Genomic DNA, 21,822 nt, shown 5'->3' on the forward strand with positions numbered 1-21,822 from the left:
TGTGTGATTAATTTCTAACGAATGTGTATCATCTCTCTTGCATGTAAATGCGAGTTATGTTATGTTATTGGATTTTTATAACGCACGCAGCTACTCCTGGGAGTGTCCTGGCGCGAGTCTATGAGGTGCTTGTTGAAAAGTGATTAAAACAGAAAAGATTTGAGCTGTTTCTTAAATTGCCCCAGATCCTGGATGCTGCGTAAAGAAAAAGGCAAGGAATTCCAGGGCGTGGCTGCCCTAACGGCAAGAGATCTGCCCCCCATTCTTTAAAGACGCACACGGGGTATCTGAGCAAGCAGCTGAGATGCCGGCCTCAGGTGTCTGGCAGGCGTGTAGAAAGCAAAACGCTTCCTGAGGTATACAGGTCTTACAGCATACAAAGCACGATGCGCTATGACCAGGGCCTTGAACTTAACGCGTTTCATAACAGGTAGCCAGTGCAGCATACGCAGCTGTTGCTTGACGCTCTTATTAATGAGAATGTTGAGCACCAGCCTAGCTGCTGCATTCTGGACCACCTGAAGTTTTTTAAGAGTGTAATCAGGAAGGCCCAGATACAACCCATTGGCATAGTCTACTCGAGAAAGGATCAGTACCCTGGTCACTGTTTCCTTCGCTGTCCTTGGCAACAGTGGAAGGAATTTCTTAAGGGACTTTAATGTCCCAAAGTAGCTGCCAGACAATTTTTTAATCTGGGTCGAGAAGGACAACTGCTCGTCCAACCAAACACTCAGATGTTTTACTGGTAATCCAGATTAAGATGGCATAGGATAGTAGGACAGCCAGAGAGATTCCCTGAACGGGGGGGGGGGGGGGGAACTTTCAGAAGTTCAGATAATTACAGGTCTCCAAAGCTAAAGGAATGGCTGGGGAGGCCGGTATGAGCAATTTTAATGTATATTGTAGTCCTAAACTAACATTGTTCTGCTCATCTCTAAATTAGATGAGCAGCGCCACCATGTGGTGGACTGTTCTAAGTATGGTGTTTACAATTAGGTGCCAGTGACGAGCACCAGACACACATTAAGTGCCGGTGCTGAGCACCAGAAAGCCCCGGCTCAAATTAAGAACTGCAGTAGGTGTGGGTTGGGGTTCGAAGTTTCTGTATATGGTTGCGATCTTGTTGTGGAAGATTGGGCTAGGTTGTCGCACAGCACCTGTGATGGTTAGCAATACCTTTAACAATGTTGAAAAATTCCTTGGTGTTGTTGGTGCTGGTTTTGATGCTTGCGGCAAGGGCTGTCTTCTATGTTAATTGTCATCAGCTGGCGGTGGTGGTTGAGGGAGGTCTTGAAGACTGCCCTTTCAGATTTGTCTTGTTTACTTTGTAAAGTATTCACTGCGAACTGGAAAAAATCCGGCTTTAGAGGTAGGTGCCTTTTCTATTTTTTCCTGACGGCCTCAGCATTAAAATGCCGGTCAAGTCGAAATAAAACCAGCCAGGTAGCAACTCGCGCATGCTTTAGTTGCTTTGTGAACATTTCTTGGCTTCACTTTGTGACTCTTACGGGTTCCTCATATTGTCGTTTTTCTCTTCCATATTTGACTTTTTTTCTCTCGTTAGTTACCTGCTTTGTTTCCATTCACTCGACGGTTGTTTCAATCCTATGTAAATAACAACTGGTTGTGTTTAACTTGTTCTTCTTTCGATAAGCGCACTATTTACCCCTCGGCCGAGCTCGGGCTATAGAAAGCTGCGTAAGTAAAACTTAAAAAAAACCCGTATAATCTAAAATTCATCTGTTGTGTGTTTTGGGACAACCTTTTATTTTTTTTATTTTTTTTTTAAAGAAAGCAATGTAGTGTTTTGTTTATTTCCATCGATTTATCTAGCTACTGTCCTTCTTCGCTTTTTATACGTTAGACACGGGCCTGGTGTCAGGGCACACCTTTGAAGGCGGAAGTGACGCAGCTGCCTGTTCTGTGTTTGTTTTGACAGGCGGTGGAGGTGCTGCGGGTCGCCCTCGCTCCGAGGATCCCAGATTGGCAAATCTCCGTGACTCAGGTGGGTGCGGCGACGGCGCGACAGAACATATTAGAGATTAGGTGTTACGCCGCCGCGGGCCAGTGAGCCCTTGGACTCGGGCCCAACGATCTTTACATTTTTATGGATCGCGGTATTGTCGAGAGCAGTGCTTCTTTGATGGGCCGTGTCAAGGCAAATAATAATTTCAGTGCAATTGGTTGGGGCCATATAATCATTGAAATGCACAGATTTTGTCCTGGGATGGGAGGTATCCTGGTGACGTATCCTTGAAGCCTTGGTGGGTAGATCTTAAATGTCGTGCTTAGTGGGTGCTCGGCGTGTGCTGCAGGCAGTTGTAGAGCTTTATTTTTGCTTAGCGCACCTCGTCTATGTATGTGACAGGACTTCAGGCTCCCTCCCTATCCTAGTGTTTATTGCCTGTCAGAGCTGCCAACTTTTCGGTGTGCGTTATTTGACATTTTCCTGTTTATAGTAACGTGCACAAGGGCAGCGACCCTCTGTCCCATGGTCAGAGAAACAGGCTTGCCTGACCGCCTCCAACCTACACTGTCAAATTGCAATCTGCACCCTGTCATGGTGATTATTTTGCATACTGATACCTCCTGCTCCTACGTAGATTTGTAGCTGGAAAGAAACACGTATCATTCTACAAAGTAAAAAAAGATGCTGGTGACTCAGTGACGGCCAACCCGAGAAACGTCAAACCTCGGAAATTCTCAAACCCTATTTTGTACTTAGCAGAGCATCGCGTTGTTACCCTACGTTCATTGACAGATGAGTCCTTACGGTAGTTCGGTGGCCTAAAGTAGACCTCATTCCATTTTTTTTTTACTGTGCAGTCTTAACATGCGGAAAAAGTAGGCATCCTTTGTTTTGTCTGCGTTGAGTAGGGGCGGATTCTTCAGTGGTACACATACTGTACTGGTGTAAGCTAGCGGTATGGCGGAGGAGACTATGTTATTCTTTAACAGCCTGTCTCAAGAGCTCACCTGATTTTGTGACTGATCTTCATTTCTGCAGTACAGTTACATAAAATGCACTTGTCAAGGTTGGGTTGGCTGTATGCTTTGAGAGATGGATGTGTCAGGACGGCAGAGATTGTAGCCTCAATGAGCGTTGTGCATGACCATGGTGAAGTTGGCACTTTGGGTCGTTACAGGCCTGTCTGGGGCTAACACCTAAAATGTGAGGTCGACCCTCATTCCCTAGTCCATATATCCCACTGCACCTTATCAATGCCACAGTAAAATCGCTTGTACCCTTGCTGCGACTCAAACTGTTAACATTAAGCACTACAAGAAAATATATTGCACAACCTCATTAAAACAGCACATTTCCTTTGAAGTTTTACCCGCCCCTAAACCAAAAAAGTGGTAAGAAATCTGGGGTTCCTGATTGATAAGTACATAACAATGTATGAGCAAGTTATTGCTACCTGTGGCAAATGTTATGGTCTGTTGAAACTTCTTAAGAAATTGTTCCACTGGATTCCAGTCGGTTAGCTTAGCCCCCTTAGTCGTGGCCCTTGTGTTAAGTACTTTGGACTGTTGTAATGCCTTCTACTTTGGTATGTCAGACCATGTTTTTCCCCCATCTGCAGGTGATTAAAAATATGGTTGCTAAATTTATATGAAACAAAGGTCGGTTCATCTCAAATTCTACTTGCCTTAAAACCCTGCACTGGCTACCTATTTATCTGAGGGCTACATTTAAACTTCTGTGCCACAGGTCCTGTGATTCTCCGATCTAAGTTGGAGTTTTACGCCCTCACAAGAAGTCTGAGATTCACCAATCTTGCCCTTTGTAAAACTAACGAATGAAAAAAGCAAGAACTCGGGGCTGTTCTTTCAGCCATTTAACTGCAGCACACTGGAAGTTACTGCCTCTAGAGCTCCGCTGTACTAATGACTATCTTGTATTCAGAAAGAAGCTCAAACCTTGCCTTTTTCCAAAATAATGATTATTCTATTTCTGCCTTGCACAGTACTTCTCCCTATGTTACGTGGCTTTCCATAGCGCCGTGATATACCCTTCGGGGGGAGTGTAGTGCTTTACAAAAACCAAAAAGAAATAATAAATATTCACTCTTGTTTCTTTGAGACAGTGTATTGTACTTGGGGTTTCTTGGGGTTAGATGACTACTGCTACTGTGCTTTCCCACCTATTCATGTTAAGAGACAGACATATAAGGCATGCTACTGCTTATTTTGTGTCACTGGTAACTACATCAGCTTCTTAGCATTATTGTTTGCATTTTGAAGAAATAAATAAGCAGAAATATTTCAATACAGTTTTGGACCCCAAAATACAGGAGAGGGTTCATTAAGATGAGCTATGATCAATTGCTTTTCTCGGATTTATTGGATCGTGGTATGGTATAGAAATCATAGTAACGTAAGAATTAGTCTTTTTGATAGATTTTGCCATCTTTCCACACGGTCGGGTCATTTTTCATCGCTGGGCCTTGCATGCCTACTGTAATATAAACTCTTTGAGTCATTTTACAGATTATGTGAAATGTGATGGTTTAACAAGGTTTTTATATCAATTCTTTTCTTAATTTGGTAATTAGGACACTATTTTTTTTTTTCTCAAAGGGTATTTTTACACAATTAGTTTGCAACCAAAGAATATACTATAATACAAAGAAAAATATGGCAGTCCTTATGGTGCAGGAAGGGTACACCTCGTGGAGCTGTATCTGCCTGTCCCCTTCCGGGGCAAGAGTAAGGGGCAGCGGACCACACCCCATTCCTCTGTCTTTAAAGCTAAAATCCCAGTCTTGATGCAAACCAGGATTTCACAGTTATTAAACTGATGTTTATTTAGGTGAGAATAGAGGACTGAGAGAGGATACAGTGTTCGTGAGTGAGCATTTACACCATAAGTCGCTAGAAACTGAGAGGGACCTCAGCATATTTTACAGAGTATCGATTCATTTTGCAATACAACATTGCATAGAGTAGTCTTCGTGTGCAGATTCAAGGATGTCATTAATAGGATGGCCCACATGAAGTCAGTTCAGGTACTAGTATAGCTGTGAACACACCCGACATTCAATCTAGTATTATTCATTTCAGTTAACTGATTTGGCTGTAGCAGCTTATTCTTATGTTAAGATCCTGTTCATGTATTTGACGATTTGGGACAATGCGTCTTCCAAAACCTACAAGTTATGCACAAGGCTTTGTCTCCTGTCAGTTCATCCTCAGAAGGAATATACTAACCAACAGATTTCAGCATTCATTATTATGAAATCTGTTTATTAGCATTTGTTGGTATAGACATAACATACATCATGAATGTAATATCCCACAGGCAATGAGTCCGGTACTCAGAGGAGTATCCGCTAATTGTGAATGCGGTGAGCCGCAAGATCCAACGCCACTACGAGGCGTGGATTGATGCAAACCAGATTTCAGCATTCATAACCTATTAATGAAGTCTATTAATTGAGCGATGCAAATGGCTACAGTTGGTCTACGTAATAGATGGTCTGAATCAAAAACGAACAATAAAAGACATGCCAGATGGTCTCAGGTTGATGACTCCATTGTTTGGACAAATTTTATAGTAGGAAATTTGAGGGTACTTGATAACCATGTTGCAGAGCTGTTTCCTAAATGGACTCCCTCACTTAAGGACAATGTTGCACAGAATACGCGGTTTAACTGTTCCTACATGATGGCCATGTGCAATTTTTTGAAGGTCATAAAAACCCTTGCAAAAGATAGACATGAAACCAACAGACTAAAGAAAGGCAGTAACCAAAAGAAAGAAGGCTTTTGCTACAAATGCTTAGGATACATTTGGATTGATGTCTAATTCCATGTATCGCTTCTTCTTTTTGGGAAATTGGTGGCTGGCTGGCTTAGAGCATGCACATTGGATACATCCTTTGAGGCTGTTGTAGCTACTAATTTCTGGCTCACCCTTTTCTCTTTATTGTATGGTTTAGAAGCACCCCCATAAGGAACAACATTTCCTCTGCAGTGTTGTAACCCAGGCATCTGTTCCCCCCCCTAAAGGAAGCCATAAAGAGCAGAGGAGTAGTATCACTAAAAAGAGCCCTGGACAAAAGGGATTCCAGTTGAATTATTATAAAGCCAACATACAGTTTGCCCACTGATCCTAACCAGTGTATTTAAGGTCTTTTGTAGCACCCTTCATTTTCTGCCGGTGTACAGTGTGTCATTTATCTTTGCGCTATTCAGCAAGTGAGTTGGGCAGCAACCACAGCATCCACCACATTTTCCTTGTTGACTCCATAATTGAACTTCTTGGTAATCGTCTGCATTCCAGACTCCAAGATTGGACTATATAGGAAGATATTGTTTCAGAGCTCCAACTGGGGTCTGGGAATGAAAGAACAGTGCATGAACCTGTATTTAGTTAATTCCAAATTTACGATCATAAAGGAGATTTCACTTGGTATTAATGGACCGTTCCTTCTCATTGCACCAAATGCGGCAACAGAGTTGCCCTGTTGAAACCTTCAAAAACCAACAAAACCTCTATAAACAAGCCAGCTTGTATACCCCAGAGCTCAGAACCACTAAGGGCAGCTGCTACCGACATCGAGAAGGGATGACTCAGCAACAAAACCCTCTCTGACAGAGCTGCTCACAAAGCAGCCCTTCGCTACTACCACCTGCACTTCAGTGAAGCCAAGAGAGCAGCCACCACTACCCACATTGATACTGCTGCCAACCACACAAAGAACTCTTCAAAATATCCAAGGAATTCTCCAGCTCGACAGCCACAGAGAACACCATCCACCCATGCGAAGAATTCTGCGACACCCATAAGGACTAATTCCACAGCAGAATCACCCCCATCTACAGCAACTTTGACCCCCTCCCCCCCGGCCTCAATCCACCTCTCTCAGCCTCAACAACCTCAACCCACCAGTAAACACCGGCAGAACGCTCACCACCTAGTTTCCATTCACCACTCAGACCACTGCAGCCATCATGTCATCCATCCGCTCCGAAATGCCTACCGAGCCTTGCTCCCACCATCTCTTCAACCTCGAAACCAACCCAATCAGCACGGAACTGACTAGCATCCTCAACACATACATCACCACAGCAACCTTCCTGTACAGGTGAAAACAGGCAGAAGTCAGACCCCTTCTTAAGAAACCCTCAGACAACCTCCTCCCCCAGAGCCCTCAAGAAACGATCGTCCGATCTCCCTGCTCCCCACCCAGCCGACGTACTCGAGAAAGCCATCAACCAACAGTTCATCGAATACCTGTAACACAACCACCTCCTAGACACCTCACAGTTGGGATTCCGTGACAACCACTGGACTGAGACTGCGCTGATCATTGCCACAGATTACATTAGAACTCTCCTCAACTGCTGAGAAACTGTGGCCCTAATCCTTCTCGACCTCTCTGCTTTGTTCGACACCATCTCCCACGACAGACTGTCCAACATCAGCATACAGCAAAACGCCTTCAAGTGTACCGTCTCCTTCCTTACAGGATGCACACAGAGCATCTGACTTCACCTCTGCACCCAAGGACAACATATGCCTCGTACCACAAGGACTATGCCTCAGCCTCACCCTGTTCAACATCTACATGACCCCCCTTGGAGACGTCGTCAGATCCTACATACTCAACATAATCTCCTATGCAGATGACACTCCACTAATCCCTTCGCTCACTGAAGACCCACCAACGCCAAAATCATCTTCTGCAATGCCAGGACCAATGTAGACATTTGGATGAGAGACAAGTGCCTCAAACTCCACTCCAACAAAACCGAGGTATTGATCTTTGGGAGGAACAACTCCGTATGGGACCACAGCTGGTGGCCTGAAGAACTAGGACCTCCACCCACACTGACCGACCATGCTCGCAACCTCTGCATCATCCTTGACAACTAACTGACAATGAAACAACAAGTCTACTCAGTTGCCTCCTCCTGCTCCTACACCCTCGCATGCTCTGCAGAATTTTCACATGAATCCCGATCAACACCAAAAAGATCATCAGGAAGGCCCTCATCACTAGCTGCTTCGACCTACTGCAATGCTCTCTACGCCAGTATCCCCAACCAGTTCCTCAGCGGACTCCAGATCATACAGAACGCTGTGGCCAGGCTCAGCCTGGGCCTCCCCAGACAGATACCCATCATTCCACACCTCAGAAACCTCCACTGGCTCCACATCCAGTGTGTGTGTGTGTGTGTGTGTGTGTGTATATGAGTGTGTGTGTGTATGTGTATATATATATATATATATATATATATATATATATATATATATATATATATATATATATTTCTCTCCCTAAGTGTGGATTTCTCGATGGAACCCTCTCTCCTTAAGAGGGTAACATAGAGGTGTGTGCTTGCATGTAACACAAATGCACCCTCTTTTTACCTCTACATCCATCGCCTTAAAGAAGGGCTACTAACAGTTCAGCCAGACTTGCCTAAATAGAGCGAAATTCTATTCCGCAAATACTCAAAGTAGATGGTCCATTATTCTCACCTGTCTTTATGGTCTAGAGCTCCGTTTAAACCAGCATTGGTAAAGCTAAAATGATGATTGCAGGCCTGCAGAACATTAGAGTTAAGGCAATAGTAATTATCTGTATCCTAGACTGTGTGGATTTATTGATATATTTGAGGGATTAATTTGATGTGAAAATGAAATTATCTCACCATTTATATCTGGCCAGTCTAAAGTCTGCAAATGTTAGAGGTAAAAAGTTTCCCATCACTAAAACCCATGGAGGAATTCATACCCTGTCCATGTTAAAAGATTACAACGTAGGGAACACCCACACTGTGACATAGGATGCTGGCATATGGGGCTACACAAAAGGTGGTTTAATTAAGATATTGTAAAATGAGTTTTTCAAAAGGGTCTGTTTCCTAAGATGTATCCCATCAGAAGAGTAAGGCTGCTCTACTTGGTAGACTTGATCTGTTGGACTCTGGATAAATGCTTTGCCTAAACCCCACATCACCTTGACTAGGACTATACTCCATGATATATTGTGCTTGGAAAATACTGTACTTATCTCCAGGTAATGTTAACATTGTCCAGACTGCAAGGCCTACCTACATTCAGGTTGAATATTAATGTGGCCTATTCTAGTATTTTTGCAAGCAATAAATCGCATGTACTTCCCTCCTTTACGTTCTTTGTGGAAATTAAGATCTAATCAAATTGTTAAAGCTTTCAATTGGGCATTCTTGCCTTTTGATTTCTGTTCCAGGGTTAGAGCTGTGCTTGAACTGGCTGTTTCATTCTTATATGGGTAACATGTCAACTTAATTCTGGAAGCTTAGTATATCCAAAAGGACTGCCAAAGAGGAGTATAAGAGTTATTGCCCAACAATCTTTGAAATCACTTTGTGTAAAAAAATTCTATCAAGTGTAGAAAAGAAAATCCTGTTCTTAGTGTTAAGATCACTTGTAATTAGAACTTGTAGTGCTGCATTAGCTTGCTTGATGACATTGAACTCGCCTTATGGCTTTCATTTTTTTGTAGTGTTGAAATTCCTTGGTACTTCTTTGAAATCGAGGAAACGGTTGAACTAACTTTGTGTAATATTAATGCAGCCCAAAAAATGTATTATTTGCCTTGTTTCGTTGGGTGACCTGCTGGTAGTTCTCTTTAGATGTTTGCTTATCATTAATATTTGTACTCTTTTTTTTTTTTATTTTTTTTATTTTTTTTTGTTTATTAAAAAAAAAAACTTTTTATTAAGCAGACGCTTGGCACCTTGCTTCTAGTAGGACCTGGAGGCCCGTGGCTGCAGCCGTAATCCTGGTCACTCCCTCTCAATAGCACTTGATACTAGGGCAGGCCCATATGTTATGATAGAAAGATCCCTCCCCCGCACACTCTGACCCATCGATTGGAGTCGCAATGGCCCCACCTGTATTGGAGTGTGCTAGAGGCATATGACCTATGCAATATGTGTATCTGAACCAAGCGGAAGCGCACATAAATGGCAATCTGTCTAGTTCATTGCAGTGCCTCCGCCTAATCATGGTCCTTCAGAAACCCTACGTCTGTTTCCCATGCTTTTTTTAGGGGGGCGTGAGGGTCTGGCAGATTGTTAATAAGTTTTCGCCAGGTACAGGCAATGGCTTTTTCACCATCGGGTCTAGAAGAAGTCCATCTTGAAGGGGAGAGTACTCTGGTATCAATTCCCCCTTCTGGCAGATGTCAGCGCAAAGCGAGTCACAACGGTAAATACCGGAAGCGCTCAGTATCAGCTGTCTGTTATTCGGTCTGTAAATCGTCAAACGAGATCAGTGCCCCAACTCACTAGATATCCCTCAGGTGATCAGTACCTATTAGGCTCCAGCGGCTGAAGCCCTGTAGGTGTTCCACTTCTTGCAACCCATCACAGGTCCACGGGGGGCTCTGGGTAGTAAGTTTGTTGTCCCATCGCAATCATTTTGACGCATATTGCCACGCATGCAGTACTGCCTGTGTATGGGTCGGAAGCTCTTTATCACAGATTTTCTGATAGAACACTGCTGGATAGCCTGTCGAACCCATGGCATACCAGTCTAGCCGATATGTCAGCTCCGTGGTGTCTGAAAATACCCAGCCGTTGATATTTAACAATCGGGACGCCAGGTAGTAGCACCTGATGTCTGGAACTGCTAAACCATCCTTGTATGCTCTTAGCTGAAGCTTGCTCAAAACTATTCGATGGGCTCCCCTCACGCACAACAGGTTGTGAAGTTCGTAATTGATTGTCTGGAAGACATTGGTCGGAATTTTGTATGGGGTGTTCTGTAATAAACGTGGGAGGGCCATCATGTTGAACAGGATCGTCCGACCCATCAAGGAGATCGGGAGCCATATCTAGTGATTAAGTAAGTAATTCTTTTATTGCTCAGTAAATTAAAACCATTGCAATCAGCTACATATTGTACGTATACAACCTTAAAATACAGTTTTTATAATAAGTTTGTTAAAATTTCATTAAAAAAGAAAAAGATAACTTCTAGCGAAATTTCATAAGGTTAAGAAAGTGCATTATAAAAAATTAAGCATTTTTGGCACTGTCCAAGAAGCAGATAAAAATGAAACGTTATATGCCCAAATTGTCTGTATTAAAATGTTCACACCTGCAGGTTCTTGGGGCAATTTTGAGCAACACCACCTTTTCTTACAAGGCTTTACATAGAGGGAGTTGTTCCTTGACACTGCCAAGTGGGGCGGTTGGGCTCAAATGTTTTATGGGTTTACTTCGTCCAGTCTCTCCCTTCTAGCTTCCTGCTTTTTTTCCGCTTTTTCCATAAATTTGACGAGATGACTTACTAGTTGGATGTTTTTCCCGTCAAAGCATGCTTTGACCGCCTGCCGACATCTTCTTATTCCCAATTTCTTTAGAGATGGTTTTAAGTGGAGTCTACGCTCCTTTGCCAGTCCTTTACAAATGCAAATTAGGTGAAGGATATCCTCTTTGGGGTCCCCGCATAGCTGACAATTTGTTGTCGTTTCCACGGGGGGAGGTGGTATTGAGACGGAAGGATCCCCATCCTTAGTCGTATGAACTTCTCCTTTGTAATCCGTGTATAACAAACTCCTAGGTAGCTTTGGCAGGTGCTGCTCGTGTAATTTTGGATGACAATCCAGCCATGAGCCCTGTTGGCTAGTGTTGCTTTGTCTTCCACTAGCAAAATTATCTTTACAGATTTATTTACTAATCGTTTGAAGGTGTTATGAGAACCAATGCTCTTCCAGGCTTCTAGTAATTTCAAGGAGTCTATTGAGTGCTTTAGATAATTTGCAGCTACACATTTATTTTTACTTTCTAACTCCTTTTAAGAGATGGTAATTCAAGGTTGAGACATCGGCTCCCTGTATTTTATGCCAGCTTTTGGCGTAAGCGCCCATTCTTTCTACTCTTTGATTCCTTAGGCCAAATTCAAGCCTTATTTCTGCCTGCGAGGTATAATTAGGTAGGTTAAATATAATTCGCAATGCCCTTGCTGTTATATTGTCCAGTATCTGCGCGTCCCTCCCTCGGAGGCATTCGCTCCCGTAAGTAATGGCCGGTGTTAATTTTGCTTTAATCACTTGTAATAGTGGCGTAAAGCTTCGGCCAGCAGCTTTCTTTTTGAGATTCCTCAGTGCGACCGCTATTGTGGTTCCTCTCCTTTGTATTGTTTCTTTCTGTGGTTGGAATGACCCTTTTCTGTCAATAATTACGCCCAGATATTTATATTCCTCCACAGTTTCAAGAGTTAGGCCTCCTATTTGCCAGCAAAACTTAGGTGAAGACGTCTTTGCGTTTATTCTCATGGCTTTTGTTTTTGAGAGATTAATACTGAGACCATTCGTTGCCGAATAATTAGATGTTGTAGCCCTATCGGCGTGCAGCTACTGAGCACGATGTCGTCTGCATACATCAAGTTTGAGAGATTGAGTCCTCCTAAGTTTGGAGCATGTGCATTACTTTCGTCTAGCTTCTGTGAAAGATCTGACATGAAGATGTTAAAAAGGATAAAGCCAAAATGTTTGTCGTTGTTCCCATGTGTTTCCGAAATCCTGTCTGGGTAATGGGAATCACTGCATTTTCATTCACCCAGTCTGTAAGCTCCTCTAATAGCAGGCCAGCATAATATTTGGCCTCATTATCAATTAAGGCAACCAATCTGTAGTTTTTCGGATCGTTTATGTTGCCTTTCTTGTGAATTGAAACTATTATTATGAGTCGGGTATTATTTTGGTTTCTATAATCTGTTTGTACAGTGGAGCTAGCGCCGCTGCCCAGTATTCCGGGTTTTGTTTGTACAGAATGGGCGGGATTCCATTGGGGCCCGGCGCTCTCTCTGTCTTACCTTTCGCTATCCTACTTATGATTTGTTTTCCTGTGAAGACCAATGTAGTTGTCTCCGCTGTTGAGGTGCAATTTAGGGTATTTCTGTCCGAATCTGGTGGCCTCGTCGTGGTGTTCTTTGGAACCATATTGAAGTGGAACAAAAGGTAATCATACCAAACTTCTTCAGTAAGATGAGAGTTGATACTGGGTCTTCTTGGGGTCTGCAGATTGTTAACCATTTTCCAGAATCTTCCACTGGTGTTATTTCCCTTAGCGTCGTGGAGTAACTTAGCCCATAGCTCATCCTCTGCTTCCCTTTTTAAGTTCCAAATCAGTTTCTTTTTGAAGTTTTTGCAGTTCCTTTTGGACAGCGTTGTCCGGTCCTTCTCGGTGTAATTGCCTCAGTAGTTTGTTAATATTTCTCTTAAGGAACTTTAGATTGATGTTTTGTATTATTAGCTTGTCTTGACCTTCCATCATATGCGAGCACTTTTTGTGGCTTTGTTGGTTTTGGGCTTCCGTTATTGTGTGGAGCTTTGATTTCTTTGTGTGTGCGGTCCCAAGGCTGCTGGTAAATAGCTCCCATCGGCTTAAGTTGTCTGTCTGAGTCGCAGTGCTTATTTCCCACAATTTTCTCGCTTCCTTCTCAAAGCCTTCCAGATTATGCGTATTACATTTTATTCTTTTATGTATGACAGAAAGTGAAGCTCACAGGTTTACTGCTGGCAGAGTTACCGCTGCCCCGTGAGTGTTGAGGGTAATCTCTTGCGGTAAGTGGTCGCTAACTGTCATTAATCCTATTCGGAAATCCGAAACTTTGCCGAAAAATTGTAGAGATGAAAATGTAAAGTCTATGGTTGAGCTTACATTCTGATTGTGAAAGGTTGCTGCCTGGGGGCTATCGTTTGTGAAGCGGCCATTTAAAGCTACCAGATTAAGATGTTCTAAATCCTTTAGGCTGTCCATTGACAGCCTGTTATGTTGGCCCCATTTGCTTGCCTCCTGTTGTGGTATGCCCCATGCCAGAAACTGCTCTTCTAACAGTGAATCCCTTGTCTGGGGCCTCCGAGGTACATGTTGAAGTCTCCAGTTACTATGAGGTTAGATGCCGTTCCCTCTGACAGTATTTTTGTTACTTCTCCTTTCAGTAGTTTCATCCCAGCTTTTTTCTCTCGAGGATGTAAATATACATTTAGCAAGATTAGCTTTTGGTTTTGATCTTTTCCCCCAGGTCCAGCTCTATTGTTTTTATACTGTTATTGCCTGACTGTTTAGCGTCTTTGTTCTTTATTTCATTGATACTCTTGATTGAAGTGTATATTGTTTGGCCTCCTTTTAAGTGGCCGTATTTGGCCTTTCTTATGGCTGGTAGATGGTATGCTTTAAAGCCCTGTAATTGATGCGGTTTATGTGACCAGGTTTCTTGAAGAGCAATTATGTCAAATTTTTGAAAGTAAAGTAAAAGCTGAGTGTCGTCAGCTTTGTTCCCTATGCCGTTTATATTCCAAACACATATTCTTAATTGATGTTTTGTTGTGGTTTTTCGTTGCGTGTTTTGTCATGTCTTCGAGGCCCTTGAATTAATGGTCCTTGCTATCCAATTCCAGTCCTTTTGACCAAAAGATCCTTGGGCTTGCCTTGGGCTCAATGAGTTGGTGTCTATCTGTGAAATTGAAGAACTTCGAGCCCCCTTCAGGACGCTTTCCGTTTTAGCTGTTTTTTGTTTGTTTTGGAAGCTACAATGATCTCTCTCTTTGTGTGCCTGACTTAATGGGTCTGGATACCCTATTTTTCCCTGTCGTTTTTAGGCGTATCCCCCATGCTTGGAAGCGCGGTTCCATCTCCATAATTCGTTCCGCTATTTCCTGCGTGGCCCATGTTGTTATAGTGACCTCATGGTCTGACCGGTGGTTATAATGGGCAAACTGCACAGATTCTAGGTCGTTTGTGCTAATGTCCCTCAGGTTGCTGATAGTGGCTAATAAGCGTAGGAAATTGCCTCGGTTGAGGATGTCCCCTCTGCCTCTTGACTTATATTCCGGGATGAATAAAATTATACCACTTTCGGCTCCCTCCTGCCTATCGTCCCGTTGTTTAGGTTCTTCTGTGGCTGGATTGACCTGTGACCCGTCGGAACTCTGTCCGCATGAAGGCTCTTCTACCCACACGTCTCGATCCTCCATGTCTTCTATTGGCAACGATCCCTGTGTCAGAGGGGCTCCCTTGATTCCGACTAGCAACGATCCCAGACTTTTTGTTTTTAAGGGATCCGTACTATCTGCCGATTTTGTTCCTTTGTTATGTTTAATTTTTCGGTGAGTAGTTTCTGTTTGGTAATAGCTGTTCGTACCATCGCCTATGCAGTTGGAGTTCGGACTTTGTACTATTTGTACGGTTTCCTTGGCCGGTGGTGTTGTTATTGTTGCTATTGGACAGTCTATTTCTGCTTCTTTTTTTTATTTTTTTGCTTCTGTAGTCGAGGTTACTGCTTTGAAGAATGCTTTTATGTTACTGGTCTTGTTTCTCCCTTTCCTTTTTTGTTTTCGTCCTCTTTTGTTTTGTTCCCTGAGTTTTTCCGGGCTTCCTTTCCCCATGCTTTGTCCGTGAGGACTTTGTTGAATAGTGATTTCTGGAGCCTTTCCCTGTTGCCCCAACTTATGGCTGGGCTGAGTGGTCGGTTGCTCAAGGCTATCCCTTCTTTGTATTTCTGCGGGCTTCTTTGAGACTTTCCCTGCAACAGCAGCATAGGATTCGTTTTTAAATTTTTCCATACTATTTAGACTAATTGGGTCTCCCCCATTCTTAACACTGCTGGGATCGTATACCCTATCTGCCAGATTTAAGCTCCCTGGCTGTTCACTTTGCTGGCTAAAGAGTGGGTTTGTTGGTGCGTTCGCAGTACCTGGGTTGGCTTCTTTTTTTGCGTTATCAGTTGACTTTTTTTAAGTCCGACAGGATGCCCCCCAGTAATTGTGTGATTGTTGTTAGTTTGTCTATAATTGTATAGCATGCGCAACTCGGCTGCATTATTTGTGTTTCTGCTTGAACCTTCTTGATCATGCCATTCATGTCTGCCAGCTTGTTGTCGATATTGGCTACATGAATGGCTAGGAAGTTTAGGCGGAATAATTGCATATCCATTTTGTCCGAATGGTACTGCATTGCCTTTATTGATAACTGTAGGGTGTTTAACAAGGATGACCATAGTATCTCCGGGCCTTTTGAAAGCTCTTCTATAATTGGGGGAGTTTCAGGTTCTTGTTTGGTGTCTTCCTCTTGAGGGATAACTGGGAGGTATGATGCTACTAGTCCCTCCCACTCCTCTATTGTAAGCTGGGGGGTATTTTCAAGTTTCCGTTTGGTCTTGCTCAAGATCTATCTTCTGTCTTGTCTGTTTCTTCTGTGTATTCTCTTTTTGACGTTTTTGCTAATTCACTCCCGTGTCCCGCTGAATCGTGAAATTGGTTTAATTGAGTCACCTGAGCTGGAGCTTGGGCTGGGGCCTGGGCTGTTTCGATAGCTGTCATCGGGTTGCTGAGATTGGGTCCTGATGTTGCTCGGGACAATTTCGTGGGGCACGTCAGCGAGCAAGTGGCATCTCTGACCACTCCCCGGTAGAAGTACAACTTCTTGGGCCGACCAGTGACTATACCCTCCCGTCTCGCATTGATCTCTGGCATCTGAGACCAAGGGTTCAGAAAACATTTAATAGATAGGACAGATCCATACTCTCTGGAGAACTCGGGGTCAGTTGACTCACCCTGCATTCTGTGGGAGGCTTACAATGTAGTGGTTAGGGGCTTTGCCAAGGCAGTGATAAGGGGGCTCAGAAGGAGCGACGCTCCCAGTGTGAGCCCCGGGAAAGGGATGCTGCAGCGCTAGAGTCCAAAATGGAGCGGGTATAATTTGGCCTGCCAGTTTTATGGTATTTATATTTTAGACATTTCCATCTGTATTTATATATATATATATATATTTTACATATCAGCGTTCATCCACGTTAACGAAAAATATGATGCTGCAACTTGTGTATTTTCAGGTGTAGTTAAAAGATAAATGCACACTGCACTAGGCGGCCTGATGGATTTTAGTGCTCTAAGAAGCTCTATGTCATGCATCATATTTTCCGTTTTTTCCCATAATTAACAATAAATACATTGAAACAGATGGTTTATTGCCTGTATCTGTAGAAAAATCAGTAAAAAAAGGAAAACTATAAGCATTCATCATAATAAGACATTTTTCAATCGCCCAAAACTATCGGAATGAGAAACAGAAGTTTAAAAATCAAGTACAATGGAGGCCATGGGGCTTACGGACCTTTGGCACACACATAATCCCATAGCCTGGTAATACACACATTTTTCAGTGGCGCATGGTAGTGGGTCCCGCCTAGACTACATCTTTACGCAATGCACAAACACTCTCTCCAGTGCTTTTGTATGGCCGAGACAAGAGCCAAATGAAGTAGATAGTCCCCACGAGGCAGTCTGTACCGATCCTGCAATGCATCGAATGGCAACAGGGTATTATCTTCGTACAGGTTCCCAATTGTCATCAGGCCCCTCTCTCCTCAATCAGTCAAGGCCAGCCAATTGCCCCCCATGTGGCAAAGCCATACACATGGTCAGTGGGATCTCAGGTGCGTAGGGATGTGCAATCAGTGCTCGTCGATGACTCCTATTCCAACAATGGCAGAACGTTCTCAGTTCAGTAGATAGTGTCTTGAGCCGAAGTGGCTGCTGTAAAATAATACGAGCCAGTATCTGCCCAGGTACCGGTCACCCCTCCGATCCCCCACTCCTCGATATTCCAATGCCACAGCTTGGGTGAGCCGTTGTGGCGGAGCTGCTAAATAGGTCTCAAAATCGGGTACCGCCAAACCCCCTTCTGCCTTCGGACGCATAAGAGTCTGCAAGGCCACCCGTCGCCTTCCGGCAACCCAGAGAAAACTTGTGACCATCACCCGTAGACGTTTAAAAATCGATGCCGGAATCCAAATAGGTAGAGTTCGGAAATAATATAAGAACCTAGGAAGTGCTACCATTTTAAGAAGAGCAACTCGGCCCGCTACCGAAAGCGGTAAGGTTCCCCAGAACTCCATGCTGCCCTGAAGGCTCCGAATGGCTCTGCCCACGTTGCCCTCTAGCAAATCAGCCTGTGTGTGATAAATACGAGTCCGCAGATATGTCAAGCACCTATACTCCCATTGCACTCCAGCAGCGTTTAAGGGGCACCCATCTATTGGGGTTGTGGGGAACAGGCACGACTTCGCCCAGTTCACTCTGAGGCCTCGCACAACCTCAAGATCTTGGTGTAAACCTCGCGCTCCGTCTAGGGCCCCGTTCGTATCCGCTAAGGACATAAGTAGATCATCCGCATACAGTGCGATGTAGTGAGTGATCCCGCACACCGCAAGTCCCGAATACCTCCTCCTCCCCCGATCTTGCCTGTGCCGCTATGGGATCTATGGCTAGGGCGAATAACAGGGGGGAAAGTGGACATCCCCGCCGTGTCCCTCGATGCACCTCACACGCCTCCAAAATCAGGCCACCTGTCCTGACCCGAGCCGTGGAACCCCGGTACAACAATGCCGTCCAAGCCACAAAATCATCGTCCAATCCAAAAGTGCGCATAACCTGAAACAAAGCCATTCTAAGCTGTCAAAAACTTTTTCGATGTCCACCGAAAAAATGGCAGCGGGTATCTTCGAGTATGTATCAGCTTTGAATATGTTAAGCAACCGCCGCACATTAATGGCAGGATTCCGCTTCGGGATAAATCCCGCCTGGTCTTCGTACACCAAATGGACCATATGAGGAAGTAGGCGGGTTGCCAAGATCCGACTTAAGATCTTATAGTCAGTGGTCAGCATGGATAGTGAGCAAGAAGCAGTCCTATCAGACAGTGACTTCCCTGGTTTCAGCAATGGGATAATTATAGCCTCGTGGGTAGTGACTGGGAGTTGCCCCACCCTTTTTGCCTCATTGTAAAGAGTCACTCATTTCCCTTGTCTGGCATCCTGAAGTCCTGGGATGCCTGAAGCACCCCACCAGTGGTAAGATGGCTTTTGGGTGGCGACTCCCAGCGAGGTAGCACTGCCCGCAGCGTAGGAGGGCAGAAGACAGTGTGGGCCATGCTTTGGGCCAAGATGGCAGCTGCTGCACTGGCAGAGAAGCATTAGGAACTATGAGGCTGCTGATGGTGCAGAAGTTCAGGTGGGTGAATAAACTGTGTGGTGCCCAACCAACCTCCCCTGAAGGGGGTGATAGAGTGGGTGGTCATAGGAGGGCTTTGCCTGCCAGGTGGTGCCTAGGAGCAGGCTCAGGGCAGCATAGTTTGGGTCTACCGAGAGGCAGGGCGCCGGACACAAGATGGTGGTGACTTACCTCATACGAAGACTGGATGGTCCCCATGTCTGTCTTGAAGAAACATGGTGCAAGGGGACTGGAACACTTTTCCCCCGAAACATGGCGACTATGAAACATGCCAAAAGAAGGTGTGGCCTGTCTGGTGAGACAAGCACTGCACAGAATGGAGTGGGCTAGAAGATAGAGACCAGACACGCTCCCTAGAAGATGTGCTGAGAACAGGCGGTCTGAGGGGGTGCACCACCTTACAAACCAAGACTGGGGTCAGAGCCCACAGAAGCAGAGCAGGTGGAAGTGCACAGTGGAGAAGCATTAAGAATTTGGAGTACACTGAAGGTGGTGAGGTGTAGATGGGCCTCATATCAGCCATTTGATTGTGCCCAAGAGTGAAGCCCCAGCCCCGGGGATCTTGGGCGTAGGTGACCCTGTCCTATGGCTTACAAATGATCAACAGCTGGAGCGGTGTGCCTAACTCTAATGGGGGGCTGACGTTGCTCCAAGGGTACAATGAACAAACTGTGTGGTGCCCGACTGACCTCCCAGAAGAGGTGATAGAGCAGGTGGTCAGAGGAGGGTGTCGCCTACCAGATGGGGCCTAGGAGGAGGCTCAGAACAGCATAGTTGGGGTCCATGGAGAGACAGGGCTTTGAACACAAGATGACGACGACTGACCTACAGCAAAGCCAGTTAGTAGCTGTCGCCCAGGAGAAGACCGGGTGGTTCCCATGTCTGTTTTAAAGGAACTTGGTGGGGAGAGACTGGAACACCCTCTCCCCCGAAACATGGCGACTATCAATCATGCCTGAGGAAGGTTTGGCATGGCTGGTGAGCCAGGCACTGCACAGTGTGATGTGAGCTAGAAGATTGGAGACCATAGATTTGTCTGACAGGCTGTGTCCGAGGATGTGCTAAGAGCAGATGGCTTGGTGTTGGGCACCACCTGTCAAACCTAGACTGGGGGATGGAGGGCCCAGAGCCTGCATGGATGGCGCCCCGGTGATCTGCGTAGTCCAAGGAGCAGAGAAGGTGGAAGTGCACAGTGGTTGCTCCCTGGGAGCTCTGAGAACCCCACACAGATGACCGCAGGACCAAGTTGGCATTTGGGCCTGGAGGACAGGACTGCTCCATCTGGAATAGTCAGTACTACGATCCAGCTTGGAGATGAGCCCAGAATCTCTGAATGAACTCAATATAATGTGCCCTTCCAATAAAGCCTTAGTCATGTCATGTTCAAACGGATTGAGGCCTAAAGAACCCGGAGACCAGAGAAAATGGTCAGATGTAGAATGGTAGGTACAAGTTAATCCGTTCCATTGGCTTTCCATTAATATCTTACACTGATGATACACAAATTGTATTGCCATTTACTTCGGATGACTTAGCAGTGGCCGGCAATTTCGGCAATTGTATGCGAGAAGTTAGTCGCAGGATGGATGCAAATCGTCTCAAACCCAACGCCAGTAAGACCGAGGTGCTGGTGTTTGGGGCTCAGCCATCCATTTGGTCTCCTTCGTGGTGGCCCTTCTGAACTCAGGCCACCTCCTTCTCCGGTTAAGAACTTAGGTGGTGTTCTCAGTGAAAACCTGATTCAAATAAGAAAGTTTAACACGGTTACTTCTGCTGTTTTTGTCACTCTAATAATGGTTATGAAAGTTTTGCCTTTCATCCCAGTCTACTTGCGGAAGACGGATTACATCACTGGTACGATCACACAGTGATAACTGCAACGGTCTGCATATGCACGCACATCAGCACGTTCTGATTAAATTGCAGACCCTGCAGAATGCGGCAGCTCGTGGGCTTTTTCAGATTCCTAAGTACATGCCAGTTCCCAAGATCTTAAGAAATTACACTGTCTTCCAGTTAGGAAGATAATTATTTTCAAAGCACTCTGTCTAGTGCATAAGGCACTTCACCAGCAGGACCCTCTCTTTCTAAGGAGTAGCTTTTCCTGGTACACGCCAAGTCGGTCCCTACGCTCGGCGTCTGCCCATCTGTTGGTTATCTCCAGATTTAAGTGTGTGAATTGGGGAGGAAGAGGAATCTTATTTGGAGCCTCAAAGGCCTGGAATTTATCTTTATCTTGGATCATAACTAATCTTTTGCCGTTTTAGAAAGCTCTTGAAGACATGGTTGTTTTCTTCTATTTAAGTCTGGCCAGGTTCTCAGTGACTAGTTGCTCAGTGTCAAGACCCTTTTTTTTTTTTTAGGTCGAGCCTAGCAGCGCGCATGCGTTGCTCTGCGAGATATAGTGTTGTCTCTTTGTGTGCTTAGGCCATGCTCACCACTTGTAATTGGCTCCTTGTAGTGGGCCTTGTAAAATCTTCCTCTTCTATGGTCACTGTTGTCTTTGTCCCACCCTTTGCCTGTTTGTTTCCACCCTGGCGAGTGACCCAGTTACATGGATCAGGCCACTTATCACCAATTATGCATGTTTGGCGCACTACTTTTTGTTTAGCTTATCCTCGCCCGCTGTCCCTACACCACTAGCTGCGCTTTGCTGCCTTTAATGCTTTTGTCGACACCCCCGCCAGTGAGCTCCGTGGGATTAACGAGAGAAAGCCACTTTGCGATCCTGTACACCTTTTTATTTTTAACGTTATATAACGCAAACTCGACCCGAAGGTATCGGAGCGCTTTGCAAAAG

At 44.8% G+C, this 21,822-nt stretch overlaps 1 protein-coding gene across 2 annotated transcripts in view; it reads left to right on the forward strand.

Annotated features, from left to right (window-relative positions):
• The first annotated feature begins 1,867 nt into the window (after positions 1 to 1,867).
• KLHL28 (kelch like family member 28) overlaps positions 1,868 to 21,822 on the forward strand; it is a 230,082-nt gene continuing 210,127 nt past the window's right edge. Inside the window, exon 1 of one of the 2 annotated variants that reach the window (XM_085626939.1) lies at positions 1,868 to 2,005. The gene's annotated coding sequence lies outside the window, so the exon portion shown is untranslated. The remainder of the gene's footprint in view (positions 2,006 to 21,822) is intronic. The other variant, XM_085626940.1, reaches the window with a different exon arrangement.

The sequence above is a fragment of the Triturus cristatus genome, chromosome 9, assembly GCF_964204655.1.
Source record: "Triturus cristatus chromosome 9, aTriCri1.1, whole genome shotgun sequence".
NCBI lineage: Eukaryota > Metazoa > Chordata > Amphibia > Caudata > Salamandridae > Triturus > Triturus cristatus.